At 36.2% G+C, this 17070-nt stretch overlaps 1 protein-coding gene across 6 annotated transcripts in view; it reads right to left on the bottom strand.

Moving 5' to 3' along the window:
- Nucleotides 1-17070, bottom strand: part of GRID2 (glutamate ionotropic receptor delta type subunit 2) — a 1377005-nt gene that overhangs the window by 787722 nt on the left and 572213 nt on the right. The window contains exon 1 of one of the 6 annotated variants that reach the window (XM_079920115.1): nucleotides 3104-3279. The exons of the other annotated variants lie outside the window; for them this stretch is intronic. The gene's annotated coding sequence lies outside the window, so the exon portion shown is untranslated. Of the gene's footprint in view, nucleotides 1-3103; nucleotides 3280-17070 lie in introns of those variants that run through there. 6 annotated transcript variants of the gene reach the window in all.

Raw genomic sequence — 17070 nt, forward strand, 5'->3', positions numbered from 1 at the left:
CAAACCAGATTCAGGGAAGTGAACCACATCCTCAGGCAAATATAAAAATCAGTTTTACCTGCTTCATCAATGCACGCCTTGGCTGTGCTACATTTTTACTTTTCTTTCATACTTTGAAAACTGTGCATAAGTCATCTGCATGGATGTAAGGATTAAGCAGATGGTATTTTGAGCCTTTAATGAAAATACATTATGGGTGCTTTCCTTCTCAGATGTAGAAATCATCACATATATAATCTATGGTACTATTTCACTAAACTTCTATAATTGACAGATAAATTCTATAGGAAGTTCAAACTCTATAAGACAACATGGTTGACAACAACTGAGTCACTCATGAGTGGAATATTTATCAAATATGTTGGAATGTTGCAGTTCAACTTTGGATATTGAAAACACTTACATGGAAGATAAAAGTTTTCAAGAAACATTGCCTTTATTCATTTTGGAAATAAAAATAAGACAAGTATATCTCTTTCTGGTCATGGGGCATGCTTCTAGGAAAAAAGAGGAGGAGTGAAAAAGGTTGAATGTAGATCAAGAAGACCATATAAAATATTTCCCCTCTTATTTTGGATTAAATTATCCCTTCTTGCTTGCAGGACTATATTTGATTATAAAATAAGAAATTTTCATAAGTAACCCTGCCCTATAAAAAAAAAAACTATTTGATGATTCTCAATACAAAAATATTAATAAGACAGAGCAAAGAATGTAAATGCATTGTGAGGTTACCTTTACAAAATCAGAACTAAATGGAGTACTACTTTGAGTTTCCTTTGTCACAGCAAGTTATTCATGTCAGCACGGCTTTATTTTGCCTGTTAAATAAATCACTTTATTCCATTCATATACTCCTCTCCGTGGACTCTTGTATAAAACCTGAAACCACCTTTAATTTTCACAGATGGGAGATTTCCCTTCCTATCTCTGAGGAGATGCTTTGCTTTCCATTCTCAGAGATGAACCGGGCTGACCCATAGCCTACATTTCCTACAACTGAGAATACATGCTTCTTGTCTGCTTTAAGGTGTTCAGAAGAGGACGTATACTATAACATTTTGTATTCCTAAAAGGTTAATAAGTCTTAACTAAAGAGTCTTAATTAATGAGTCTTTGTCAAATTGAAAACTGAAGGCATTTGTTCTTCGATTATCTGCTGCCTTGTTACAAGGCTCTCCTTAACATCTATTATTACTTTATTCCTCTACACAAGACTTTGGCCAAAGAACTATGATATAGCGAACTTTACAATACATGGAATAGAAATAACCATGGAGGCAACGTGAAGAACTGAATGAGGAAAGAAAATGTGAAAGCAGGCAGAAGGCTATAGCAGAACGTCAAGTGACAGATGATAAACTGAAATAAGGCACTGAGGATGAGAATGACAAGAAGAAAGCAAGAGAACCTGGATGTGGGAGCAAAGCAGTTGTGAATAATAATAAAATGGGAGTGTCTAGAATGATTCCGAAGTTTGTAGCCCTTAAGTTACTCAAAGGAATTTGAGGAATTTCCTAATCACTCACATGATATTAGGTAACTGCTAAAATTACATATTCGTAGATTAATTTGAACTCATCTCAAATTTTTCAACCTAAACCCTTATAAGAAATTGATATGTAATCTTTATATTAGTACATTTGTAGAAATGAGAGTATTATATATTTTGCAATATCAGACATTCATCACCAATGTTAACACAGCTGGTGTTACTGTAGAAAATCTGAATTTGAGACTATCTAGTTTGGGAATTAGCCACATTCTTCTTTCTCTCTCTCATTTTGACCATTTCACAGTTCATTATGACATCCAACAGAGGAAAGGCCAATAGAGTAAAAATGAGACTCCTGCTTACCACCTAGAGGTGTTGATTCCTGTGTCACCTTTTTCAACAGTACTTTACACTGTGAATATACTTTTATGTAAAAACTGAAATAAACTAAACTTTCCAAACATCAGCATTGTCTGGGCTAGACAAAGTCAGCAAAACTTACTTCCAAACTGCACAATTTAAACAATTTACAGCTGTCGATTTGCATGTATGTGAGTTTTCACAGCTTAACAAAGAGTTAAAGTGAGAATAATGAAAACAAGTTTCTCATTTTATTAGTCTATGCACTGTATTGATTAGGTGTGTTTTTAGAGAATATATTCCCAATAATTTCCTGAATCATTAAGACCATGGCTCTTCAGAACTCTTGGCAATTATCATATGTATTTATATACCAAATATAAGCAACAGTAATTGTTCCTATAAATCCAACTTCAGCTCACTTTGTATTATTTATTTTTGATGCAGACACTGAGAAACTACATTAAATTTTAATCCATAAAGATACAACATAAAGAGAAAAAGCCCCTGGGAATGAGGGTTAGCTATAGATTTAATCTTTCTGCCCTCGATTAAAACTTTTGAATTATCGATTCTTTCCATACTTATAAACAGAATACATCTCATAATTTCACAAATGAACAATGGCTCTTAGTGTTACAGTGAAATAATTATCAATGATACATAGATATTAACTTGAATATATGTGGGATCCAGTGGTTATGAGAACACAAGGTGTTTACATCAATCAATGACTTGGGCTATGATTTTCACATTTTATGAAAAATGAACTAAATAATTATTATGCCATTGGTATTCTCAGTAATATAAAACATGTACATACATACATCCTCAGACAAAACCATGGAAAAAAGTTGCTGAATTATAACTGTTCACTTGAAGGATTAAGAAAATGATGCTAAAGCTAAAGAAATACTGAGCTTTGAATGTCACTGAGGCACTGTTAATGGACCAATCATAAAACTTGGAATCAGACAGACATGAAGTATATTTTGTTTCAGTTGCCTGATATTTACTTGACTTCTCTGAAATTCAGCTTTCATACAGAGATAAAAATACTTCTTTTGGAGACATTACAAAAAGTAAGTAGGACAACTAGGAAGATGGCGGAAGAGTAAGACGCAGAGATCACCTTCCTCCCCACAGATACACCAGAAATACATCCACATGTGGAACAACTACAGAACACCTACTGAACGCTGGCATAAGACCTCAGACCTCACAAAAGGCAAGAAACTCCCCACGTACCTGTTGCGCGATGAGAGGGGATTAACAGCGCTGCTTAAAGGAGCTCCAGAGACGGTCGCGAGCCGCGGCTAACAGTGCAGACCCCAGAGAAGGGCATGAGACGCTTTTGCTGCTGCTGCCGCCACCAAGAAGCCTCTGTGCGAGCATAGGACACTTTCCAAACCTCCCTTCCGGGGAGCCTGTGCAGCCCGCCACTGCCAGGGTCCCGAGATCCAGGAACAACTTCCCGGAAGAACACACGGCGCGCCTCTGGCTGGTGCAACGTCACGCCGGCCGGCGCCTCAGGCTGGTGCAACGTCACGCGGCCTCTGACTCCGCAGGCCCGCCCCGCACTCCGTGCCCCACCCTCCCCCGCCCCACCCTCGGCCTGAGTGAGCCAGAGTCCCCGTATCTGCTGCTCCTTTAACCCCATCCTGTCTGAGCTGAAAAACAGACGCCCTCAGGCGACCTACACGCAGAGGCGGGGCCAAATCCAAAGCTGAGCCGCGGGAGCTGTGCAAACAAAGAAGAGAAAGGGAAATCTCTACCAGCAGCCTCAGGGGCAGTGGATTAAAGCTCCACAATCAACTTGATGTACCTGCATCTGTGGAATACCTGAATAATCATCCCAAATTGAGGAGGTGGACTTTGACAGCAAGATTTATTATTTTTTTCCCCTTTTCCTCTTTTTGTGAGTGTGTATGTGTATGCTTCTGAGTGAGATTTTGTCTGTATACCTTTGCTTCCATCATTTGTCCTAGGGTTCTATCCGTCCGTTTTTTTTTTTTTTTACTTAAACTTTTTTTCCTTAATAATTAGTTTTTATTTTAATAACTTTATATTATTTTATCCTCTTTCTTTCTTTCTACGTTTTCTCCCTTTTATTCTGAGCCGTGTGGATGAAAGGCTCTTGGTGCTAGAGCCAGGAGTCAGTGCTGTGCCTCTGAGGTGGGAGAGCCAACTTCAGGACACTGGTCCACAAGAGACCTCCCAGCTCCACATAACATCAAACGGTGAAAATCTCCCAGAGATCTCCATCTCAACACCAACACCCAGCTTCACTCAACGACCAACAAGCTACAGTGCTGGACACCCTGTGCCAAAAAACTAGCAAGACAGGAACACAACTCCACCCATTAGCAAAGAGGCTGCCTAAAATCATAATAAGGCCACAGACACCCCAAAACACACCACCAGACGTGGACCTCCCCACCAGAAAGACAAGATCCACCCTCATCGACCAGAACACAGGCACTAGTCCCCTCCACCAGGAAGCCTACACAACCCACTGAACTAACCTTAGCCACTGGGGACAGACACCAAAAACAAGGGGAACTACGAACCTGCAGCCTGCAAAAAGGAGACCCCAAACACAGTAAGATAAGCAAAATGAGAAGACAGAAAAACACACAGCAGATGAAGGAGCAAGATAAATACCCATCAGGCCTAACAAATGAAAAGGAAATAGGCAGTCTACCTGAAAAAGAATTCAGAGTAATGAGAGTAAAGAGGATCCAAAATCTTGGAAATAGAATAGAAAAAATGCAAGAAACATTTAACAAGGACCTAGAAGAAATAAAGAGGAAGCAAGCAATGATGAACAACACAATAAATGAAACTAAAAATACTCTAGAAGGGATCAATAGCAGAATAACTGAGGCAGAAAACAGATAAGTGACCTGGAAGATAAAATAGTGGAAATAACTACTGCAGAGCAGAATAAAGAAAAAAGAATAAAAGAACTGAGGACAGTCTCAGAGACCTCTGGGACAACATTAAACGCGACAACATTCGAATTATAGGGGTCCCAGAAGAAGAAGAAAAAAGAAAGGGACTGCAAAAGTATTTGAAGACTAGTTGAAAATTTCCATAATATGGGAAAGGAAATAGTTAATCAAGTCCAGGAAGCACAGAGAGTCCCATACAGGATAAATCCAAGGAGAAACACGCCAAGACACATATTAATCAAACTGTCAAAAATTAAATACAAAGAAACCATATTAAAAGCAGCAAGGGAAAAACAACAAATAACACACAAGGGAATCCCCATAAGGTTAACAGCTGATCTTTCAGCAGAAACTCTGCAAGCCAGAAGGGACTGGCAGGACATATTTAAAGTGATGAAGGAGAAAAACCTACAACCAAGATTACTCTACCCAGCAAGGATCTCATTCAGATTTGATGGAGAAATTAAAAACTTTACAAACAAACAAAGCTGAGAAAGTTCAGCACCACCAAATGAGCTTTACAATAAATGCTAAAGGAACTTCTCTAGGCAAGAAACACAAGTGAAGGAAAAGACCTACAATAACAAACCCAAAACAATTAAGAAAATGGTAATAGGAACATACATATCAATAATAAACTTAAATGTAAATAGATTAAATACTCCCACCAAAAGACACAGACTGGCTGAATGGATATAAAAACAAGACCCATATATATGCTGTCTACAAGAGACCCACTTCAGACCTAGGGACACAAACAGACTGAAAGTGAGGAGATGGAAAAAGATATTCCATGCAAATGGAAACCAAAAGAAAGCTGGAGTAGCAATTCTCATATCAGACAAAATAGACTTTAAAATAAAGACTATTACAAGAGACAAAGTAGGACACTACATAATGATGAAGGGATCGATCCAAGAAGAAGATATAACAATTGTAAATATTTATGCACCCAAATAGGAGCACCTCAATACATAAGGCAAATACTAACAGCCATAATAGGGGAAACCAACAGTAACACATTCATAGTAGGGGACTTTAACACCCCACTTTCACCAATGGACAGATCATCTAAAATGAAAATAAATAAGGAAATACCAGCTTTAAATGATACATTAAACAAGATGGACTTAATTGATATTTATAGGACATTCCATCCAAAAACAACAGAATACACATTTTTCTCAAGTGCTCATGGAACATTCTCCAGGATAGTTCATATCTTGGGTCACAAATCAAGTCTTGGTATATTTACGAAAATTGAAATTGTATCAAGTATCTTTTCCGATCACAAAACTATGAGACTAGATACCAATTACAGGAAAAGATCTGTAAAAAATACAAACACATGGAGGCTAAATAATACACTACTTAATAATGAAGTGATCACTAAAGAAATCAAAGAGGAAATCAAAAAATACCTAGAAACAAATGACAATGGAGACACGATGACCCAAAACCTATGGGATGCAGCAAAAGCAGTTCTAAGAGGGAAGTTTATAACAATACAATCCTACCTTAAGAAACAGGAAACATCTCGAATAAACAACCTAAACTTGCACCTAAAGCAATTAGAGAAATAAGAACAAAAATACCCCCAAAGTTAGCAGAAGGAAGGAAATCAGAAAGATCAGATCAGCAATAAATGAAAAAGAAATGAAGGAAACGATAGCAAAGATCAATAAAACTAAAAGCTGGTTATTTGAGAAGATAAACAAAATTGATAAGCCATTAGCCAGACTCATCAAGAAAAAAAGGGAGAAGACTCAAATCAATAGAATTAGAAATGAAAACGGAGAAGTAACAACTGACACTGCAGAAATACAAAAGATCATGAGAGATTACTACAAGCAACTCTATGCCAATAAAACGGACAACCTGGAAGAAATGGACAAATTGTTAGAAATGCACAACCTGCCAAGACTGAATCAGGAAGAAATAGAAAATATGAACAGACCAATCACAAGCACTGAAATTGAAACTGTGATTAAAAATCTTCCAACAAACAAAAGCCCAGGACCAGATGGCTTCACAGGCAAATTCTATAAAACATTTAGAGAGGAGCTAACACCTGTCCTTCTCAAACTCTTCCAAGATATAGCAGAGGGAGGAACACTCCCAAACTGATTCTACGAGGCCATCATCACCCTGATACCAAAACCAGACAAGGATGTCACAAAGAAAGAAAACTACAGGCCAATATCACTGATGAACATAGATGCAGAAATCCTCAACAAAATACTAGCAAACAGAATCCAACAGCACATTAAAAGGATCATATACCATGATCAAGTGGGGTTTATTCCAGGAATGCAAGGATTCCTCAGTATATGCAAATCAATCAACGTGATACACCATATTAAAACATTGAAGGAGAAAAACCATATGATTATCTCAATAGACGCAGAGAAAGCTTTCAACAAAATTCAACGCCCATTTTTGATAAAAACCCTGCAGAAACTAGGCACAGAGGGAACTTTCCTCAACATAATAAAAGCCACATATGACAAACCCACAGCTAACATCGTCCTCAATGGTGAAAAACTGAAACAATTTCCACTAAGATCAGGAACAAGACAAGATTGCCACTCTCACCACACTTCTTCAACATAGTTTCGGAAGTTTTAGCCACAGCAATCAGAGAAGGAAATAAAAGGAATCCAAATCAGATAAGAAGAAGTAAAGCTGTCACTGTTTGCAGATGACATGATACTATACATAGAGAATCCTAAAGATGCTACCGGAAAACTACTAGAGCTAATCAATGAATTTGGTAAAGTAGCAGGATACAAAATTAATGCACAGAAATCTCTGGCATTCCTATACACTAATGATGAAAAATCTGAAAGTGAAATTAAGAAAACATTCCCATTTACCATTGCAAGAAACAGAATAAAATATCTAGGAATAAACCTACCTAAGGAGACAAAAGACCTGTATGCAGAATATTATAAGACACTGATGAAAGAAATTAAAGATGATACAAATAGATGGAGAGATATACCATGTTCTTGGATTGGAAGAATCAACATTGTGAAAATGACTCTACTACCCAAAGCAATCTACAGATTCAATGCAATCCCTATCAAACTACCACTGGCATTTTTCACAGAACTATAACAAAAAATTTCACAATTTGTATGGAAACACAAAAGACCCCGAATAGCCAAAGCAATCTTGAGAACGAAAAACGGAGCTGGAGGAATCAGGCTCCCTGACTTCAGACTATACTACAAAGCTACAGTAATCAAGATAGTATGGTACTGGCACAAAAACAGAAATATAGATCAATGGAACAGGATAGAAAGCCCAGAGATAAACCCATGCACATATGGTCACCTTATCTTTGATAAAGGAGGCAGGAATATACAGTGGAGAAAGGACAGCCTCTTCAAAAAGTGGTGCTGGGAAAACTGGACAGGTACATGTAAAAGTATGAGATTAGAACACTCCCTAACACCATACACAAAAATAAGCTAAAAATGCATTAACGACCTAAATGTAAGGCCAGAAACTATCAAACTCTTAGAGGAAAACATAGGCAGAACACTCTATGACATAAATCACAGCAAGATCCTTTTTGACCCACCTCCTAGAGAAATGGAAATAAAAACAAAAATAAACAATTGGGACCTAATGAAACTTAAAAGCTTTTGCACAGCAAAGGAAACCATAAACAAGACCAAAAGACAACCCTCAGAATGGGAGAAAATATTTGCAAATGAAGCAACTGACAAAGGATTAATTTTCAAAATTTACAAGCAGCTCATGCAGCTCAATAACAAAAAAACAAACAACCCAATCCAAAAATAGGCAGAAGACCTAAATAGACATTTCTCCAAAGAAGATATACAGATTGCTAACAAACACATGAAAGAATGCTCAACATCATTAATCATTAGAGAAATGCAAATCAAAACTACAATGAGGTATCATCTCACACCGGTCAGAATGGCCATCATCAAAAAATATAGAAACAATAAATGCTGGAGAGGGAGTGGAGAAAAGGGAACACTCTTGCACTGCTGGTGGGAATGTGAATTGGTACAGCCACCATGGAGAACAGTATGGAGGTTCCTTAAAAAACTACAAATAGAACTACCATATGACCCAGCAATCCCACTACTGGGCATATACCCTGAGAGAACCATAATTCAAAAAGAGTCATGTACCAAAATGTTCACTGCAGCTCTATTTACAATAGCCCAGAGATGGAAACAACCTAAGTGTCCATCATTGGATGAATGGATATAGAAGATGTGGCACATATATAAAATGGAATATTACTCAGCCATAGAAAGAAACGAAATTGAGTTATTTGTAGTGAGGTGGATGGACCTACAGTCTGTCATACAGAGTGAAGTAAGTCAGAAAGAGAAAGACAAATACCGTATGCTAACACAGAGAAAGACAAATACCTTATGCTATCACATATATATGGAATCTAAGAAAAAAAATGTCATGAAGAACCTATGGGTAAGACGGGAATAAAGACAGAGACCTAATAGAGAATGGACTTGAGGATATGGGGAGGGGAAGGGTAAGCTGTGACTTACCCTTGTGAGTCACAGCAGTGAGTGAGAGGGTGACATGGACATATATACACTACCAAACGTAAAGTGGATAGCTAGTGGGAAGCAGCCGCATAGCACAGGGAGATCAACTCGGTGCTTTGTGACCACCTAGAGGGGTGGGATAGGGAGCGTGGGAGGGAGGGAGATGCAAGAGGGAAGAGATATGGGGATATATGTATATGTATAACTGATTCACTTTGTTATAAAGCAGAAACTAACACACCATTGTAAAGCAATTATACTCCAATAAAGATGTTAAAAAAAATAGTAAGTAAAATAAGGTGGGAACAGTGTCTTGCTTGTTTGGAGGCAAAGAACACAAACTGGATGACCACCTATATATTTTGGGATAAATGACCTCATTTTCAAACACAATATTATTTGTCCTTCCTTAATAGTGCTTTGATTAAATTTATGTTTGAAATATTTTGACCCTTTTCTAATTGCACAAATTCTGATACTTTCAGTGTTTATATTATCATTGATACAGTATGAATGAAAAGTAAGATTTTATTTTTCTAGGAGTTTGAAGTTGTTCTGCACATTGGTGATACTGTGAAAAACAAAGCAAATAAATCTTTGACTCTTAAAAACTAGTTCTGATTCTTTTTTTTTTTTTTTTTCCTGTGGTACGTGGGCCTCTCACTGCTGTGGCCCTTCCCATTGCAGAGCACAGGCTCCGGACGTGCAGGCTCAGTGGCCATGGCTCACAGACGCTCCGTGGCTTGTGGGATCTTCCCGGACCGGGGCACGAACCCGTGTCCCCTGCATCGGCAGGCGGACTCCCAACCACCACGCCACCAGGGAAGCCCTAGTTCTGATTCTTAAAGAGGGTGTTTGATGAATGCAAAGCTCTCCAGCATGATAACAAATATATAATTGGTGCATATTCTAGGAGTTGTGTTTATAACTTTTTTCATTTATTTCAATATAATTCAATTTGAAAATAAGGAGGTATGTAAATGCTGCTTTTGTTGCCTAAGTACTGCATGATTTTAAATGGAAATATATGATGTATTTAATAAAAAATTACCTTCAGTGCTTTTCTAGAGAAACAGTATTACACCAATTAATTATATAATTTTAAACTGTTTATTAAATATTTTCTGAACCTCTACAAAGTGCAAATACTTAAATGACCTATGTCCACAGACCATTTAAAATTTTTAAAAAGCTACTACTCTCCCCAACCCTATCTGAATCAAGAGTCTATAAAAAAATACTAAATAAAATGTAAAGATCAAATAGTCAAAAAATTGGGTTCTAGTTGTTATCACAACAGTATTGTAATTAACATGCTGAGAAAATCATATTTTTATCAAAGTCAACGTAATATATTTAAGGTAAGAATTGGTATGGGAGTAACATATAACCTGAAAAAATCACAGCCCCAACAAACAAAAACAGATTCCTGCTAGACAAAGCTCTCTTAAATTACACTGCTGTTATAAAACATATTAACTCTAGAAATGGGATGTTGCCTGCTAGCATTCCTGCTGACCACTCTGTGTATTGTATAAAGAACTAAATTTCTTAGGCACTCTGGCCATGGTACCAGAATGAGTACCAGCTGAGCTATATTTCCTAAATGCAAATCTCTCTAGGTAACAAAATGCAGAAGCACAGTGAGCTGGCTTTTGCTTGCACTAATTTCAAAGTGTGGCACGTGAAACTTTGTAGTGGAAAATGCAAAACTTATGGTTTGCAAGCTGGGTTCACACTTGATATTAACCTTTCTGTGCATCACTGTAGGATTTGCAGTTTTCAGATTTCAGTCTGAATTACATAGGAAATGAGGTTGGATGTGTCATTATTCAATGGCACAATCATACCTTGCTCTCTGGACACAGCAACAATAAATACAGCAGCATTTTTCAGACTTTAGCATGCATACAAATTACCTGGGGATGTTGTTAAAAAGCAGATTTTGATTCATAGGTGTGAAAAGGGGCCTGAGATTCTGCATGTCTACCAATATCCTTAGTGATATCTATGTCATGGTCTAAGGTCCTTGCTTTGTGTATCAAAATTATAGAACAGCACTGTCCAAGGAAATATAATGGGAGCCACATATATGATTTACCATTTTCTAATATGCACTTAATCTTTTTCAAAGATACAATTAATTTTAGTAATTTATTTTATTAAAACGAATATATCCAAAGTATTACCATTTCAGCCATAAAATCAATATACCATTGAAAAATGATGTATTTTACATTTTTTTGTTAATACTATCTTCAAATCTGGTGTATTTTATACTTATGGAGCATCACAATTTGTACTAACCACATTTCAAATGCTCAGTAGCTACATGTGGCTAGCAACTATCATGTTGGACAGCACAGTTATAAAGTAATTTATGGGTTAGAAAGAAGCACAATGATTAACATTTTAGTGGTGTAATGATGGGCTGTGTTCTTTTCTAAGTCCCTCCCTTCTTTTTAAAAATGGGCTCTAGGTGCTACTGTTGAAGTGTAGTCCGAAAATAATAGCAGCCATAATTTATTTTATCCCTGCTAAGGAAATGAGATAATCCAGAGGGGGCCCTTGAAGCCGAGACCACTGGAGATCTCGAAACAGGATAATCAGAGAAAACAGCAAAGTGGGAGTAAAAGCGCCAAGTAGGAACGGAAATAAGTTCCTTCACCAAGTTTTTTTTGTTTTTTTGTTTTTGAGCATCTATTATGTTCCAGACACTGGCTGGCAGAGGAATGAGGACAATGAGCAAGAATAATTTGTACTTCCTGTTATCAGGGCTCTTGCAGAGACTGAACAGAAAGAAAGGGATGGGGGTTGGAAATAAACTGTGGTAGAAGTTTATGCATAAATAACTGTTCTAGGCCAATGAGGGAAAGTCAACGAAGGAAACCATTTAGAGCATCTGGCATTATGAAATGGGTATGTCAGAGCTCAGTTACATAATAGTTTTATGCTGAAGTCTATAAACTGAGCAAATCAAAGTTTTTGATGACCATGGCATTAGAAAAAAAAGACAGGTTTGACTTTATGTACAGAGATGTTGATAATGAACTCAGCTATTATAAGTTTTCATTTTAAAAAGAAAGCACCCTAAGTCTCTAGCACTATTGAGGTCCATGGCAGGCACTGAGTTTGAATATTTTAAAACATATATTATTCCCCTCAAATTACTAGGTCCCCCTTACTTATAATAGAGGTTTTCTAACCAGTAGCAGTGGTCTACATCATTGCCCTTTCTTCTTTTAGCAAATGTTTCTCTCTTTTGCTTACCATGAAAGTCATGCTTCTTGGTTTCCTCCTACACATCTCTAGCTACTCCTTCTTACTTTCCTCTCCTCTGCCCGCTTTCTACAGCCAGACTCTAATTAAAGCACCCACGGATTGATTCTGAACCTTCTTCTCTTCTCTATGTAGAATCTCCTTTGGCTATTTTGCTGATGCCTATGTCCAGAAATACCACCAAATTTATAACTTATGCCAAGATTTCCCTCTCTCTCTGATCTTCCTGGTGACTAAGTGAAATTTCCTCTTGACTATATATTTGGCATCTCAAACTTCACATACTGTGAAAAGAATTCTTTATTAATTACTCTTCCTACTTCTATTTCTTGCCTAGCCTTTTCTAGCCTAATAAATAGCATCATTGTCTATAAAACTCCTCAGACTAGAAATGTGGGTATCATCCTTGATTTCCACATTTCTTTTTCTATCCCTATCCAACCCATCAGCAAATTCCATTGATTCTAAATCCAAACATATATTTTGAATGTGTCCACTTCTCTTCAATTCCATTACAAACACTTTAGTCCAAATCATAATAGTTTCACACCTAAACTATAGCAATGGTTTTGATTCCTGCTTCTCTACAGTGGATTCTTCATATTGCAGTCAGAATGTTCTCTATGAAAGTTAAATCGGATAATGTATGCTTAAGGCTCTTTAGAAGATCCCCACTTCACTTAGAATGAAATCTAATATTTTTTTTACTAAAGCATAAAGTGCTATAAACATCTGGCCCCTGCCTACCTCTTCATTTCATCTCCTACTATGCCCCCATCACAATACACCAGTTATGTTAATGGCTTTTCTGTTTCTAGAAATCACAAAGTTTTTTCTTAACCTTGAGCCCTTGCATTTCCTGTTCCTTTTCTGTAGAATGTTTCTCTCCACGTTCTTTTCATGGCTGACTCCTGTTTGTCATTCAGCTTTCACATCAAATGTCATCTCTTTAGAGAAAACTCTTGTCATTTTATTTAGATCAGTATTACGACTACCTCTCCTGTCAATTACACTTTCACAGATCAATATTTCAATATGTAGTTATCTTCTTTATTTATTCGCTTACTTTTTAGTTCTCTGACTCTCATAATAGGCAAATAGGTTTCCCAGAGCCTGGCACATATTAGACTTGCTATAGATATTGATTGATTGTTGAATGATTTGCCTGAGTGTGGAAAGAACTGAGTTCTATTCTTAGATCTGCTACTTACAAACTGTACTTAAGTCAGTCATGGATGCTAGCCTGTGAGTTTCAGTTTCTTCATGAGGTAAATATGCATCATATTATGGGTTCCCACTTTCACATAAGAGTTTCATGTAAGAGTTTCTGATTTTTATTGGGTAAGAGAATGGATAATGACAAAAGTAATTAATATTTATTTACTATAAAACATTCATGCCAACTGACTAATATATCTATGAAATCACTCAGTTATGCTGAAACCACAATTCTGGAAGAGTCAGCAATAGACATCAATCAGTTTTGTCTGCTAATGTAGGGAGGAGTATAGAGATAATACCGAATGGCAGATTTTGCACTTTTGTAATTGTGCTTTGCTTTGACAATATTAAATTGCCTTGCAGTCTCTGCGCCTAGGCAAGTCAGGAAATGATGGTAAGCATGCCAGAAATGCACTCCATGTTTAGGGCAAAATATCCAAGAACGAAACTTAAAATTGATCATGAAAAGGTGTATATATATATATATATATATATATATATATATATATATATATATATATAAAAAATCAAGGGTTAAGTACATTCAGATAATACAATATTGTTATAGACACAACAACAAGGATCAGTTATACTGAAGTTCAGGTGTACTTCTACTTCTGTAGCTCACTATCCATGAAACGATAGGTAAAGGCAGAAATGTCTTACATATGTATCTTATGTTACTATAACAGAACATTTAAATTCATAGTGTGCATTCCTTTTATAAAAAATGCCATCTTTTGTTTATGCTCATGCTTTACAAATCTGTATTTTAATCCATGTCTATTCTTTATGTTTATAGAGAGATTTGCTGTCAGTTAACTTTTTTATTTTCACTTTATCAAATCACTACTTAAATAGTCAAGTGATAGTAACTGAAAGAATACTCTATTTATATATGTGTAGTTTGATCATTTAATCAGGTAGTGCATTAGTTTAGTAAAGTTTGGCTTAAGACAGAGCAGTTGTATGTGGTTCATGAGTAAAGACATAAACATTTTATATTGTCATGGAAATTTACTTCTCCTCAGTTTGTAACTAGGCCATCTACGCCTCAGGGAGCAGGACAGGAAGTTCAAGTCCCTGCTATCAGAACACTCCACAGTTCTCTGTTAAATAAATATTAACTTTGTGTAATCTAGATATTATCCAATTTTGTTAACAATAATTTGTAACCTAGATGCATACATCAGAATAGCTGGGTTCAGCTCTCTTGATATGCTGCTGTGTCGTCCTCACTTGTGAAACTGATTGCAAGCAAATTGTTACTAATAATAGTATACTGATTGTGAAAAGTATTTACTTTGTAAAATAAGTCCATAGAAATTTCCTCACATGACAAAATGAAAGGTGAGATGACTGAAATAATTGATCACTACTCATCTGCAACCTATAAGTAATGATACTGATATTGTGGTCATTACACATTATTAGACACCCTCTTCAAGTCAATTTTTACCCAAAGTTATCTGGTCTATTCCAGTAAGTTAAAAAATAGAATGCTGCCTGCCAGGAGCTTTCTGTTATGATTAAATTCTCAAAACTGGTTTGAAAGGAAAGGCTGTATTGGAGTATTATGTTTCACATTACAGAAATGTTTTATTCCATTGCCTCAATACGTCAGACTATATACATATTATGAACCAGTTATTAACGTGTTAAAAGCAAAGTATCTGGGCTTCCCTGGTGGCGCAGTGGTTGAGAGTCCGCCTGCCAATGCAGGGGACACAGGTTCCTGCCCCGGTCCGCGAAGATCCCACATGCCACGGAGCGGCTGGGCCCGTGAGCCATGGCCGCTGGGCCTGCGTGTCTGGAGCCTGTGCTCCGCAGCGGGGGAGGCCACAGCAGTGAGAGGCCCGCATACCGTTCTAATACATTTAATCCTCCTATACTCTGATCCAGTCAAAACTTAATTCATGGCCATATAAGCTAATTCCTTCTTCTTTATTAATTAATAAATAATGAAGCTAGAATATAATTAACCCATCTGTTATGAAATTGGATTCTCTTCAGTGAGGTTGACTTTTGATTTAAGGTATTTAAAGCAATGAGCAAAATGTTTTGTACATAGTTGTCATTTTAAAAATGTCAATCATAATGTTATTTATCCTGTTTTATAAGCGCGTGTCTGGGATCCAAATCCAGCTGCTTCCTGATACATTCTTATTGTTTCTTTTGTACCCAAATATCATGGTATACAGGGAAAGCTAGGGAAGAGTGCCCCTCTCTCTCCATGGGAGAGAATAACTTTTTTTCCTGAGAGAACTAGAAAATTGATCCTAAGTATATCCCTATATGATATTCCTAAACACGAGTGTAGTAGGCATATTCATGCTTAAATTACTGTTGGATACAGACATATTTTCATTGACAAGAGACAAACTCACGTTATAATAATGTTTATCCATGTTATTCATAAACCATATTTTATATATTTAATTTGTATTTTCCAAATTAATAAAATATTTACTCCTTGTTTCTATTATTTCTCTAAATGTTATTAAAATGTATCTTTTCCTTATCAATTTAAAAAACTGGTAATTTCAAGTTACTTAACCATATCCTTATGACTCCGTGCTGTTATCTAGGATTTGATTGTGAAGCAACTAATATGTCCTAAAACTCATAATTTCTGTGCTACTTATTTAAAACCTTTACCGATACACAAACATCACACATACACACATATAACACATACATATATATAAATTGTTAATTAATTTTTTATGATACTTATATGTCATAAGAAATACATAAATATAAAATGGGTACTTTATCAATTTCACATGCACTGCAATATTATGAAATGGTATTCATTGGTAAATATTTTCTCATTACCAATGATTCCTTGTCTATTATTGAATTGTAACTCAGATTCTGGTTAAAGAGAAATATTTGGAAATAATTCTTTCAGCTAGCTCTATACCATTGCTCCAATAGAATTCAACAAAATTATTTCTAACTATTGTCTCTCACTAATTAGTAATTTTAGAGAATAATATCAATATCAACTAATTTTCAAAATTTAGGTCATTATGATATTATATTCTAAAGATTTGCTCTCAGTACTTACATGTTAAACAAAAAAACAGGCTTGATGTGGATGTATAGACTAATTAGCTTAAATTTAGTTTTAGGTGTTCTATTTTCACAGCTATCATAAAATATATGAATTATTATTAAATAATGTATTGTATTCTACCTA

This window comes from Stenella coeruleoalba, assembly GCF_951394435.1.
Source record: "Stenella coeruleoalba genome assembly, chromosome: 4".
Lineage (NCBI taxonomy): Eukaryota > Metazoa > Chordata > Mammalia > Artiodactyla > Delphinidae > Stenella > Stenella coeruleoalba.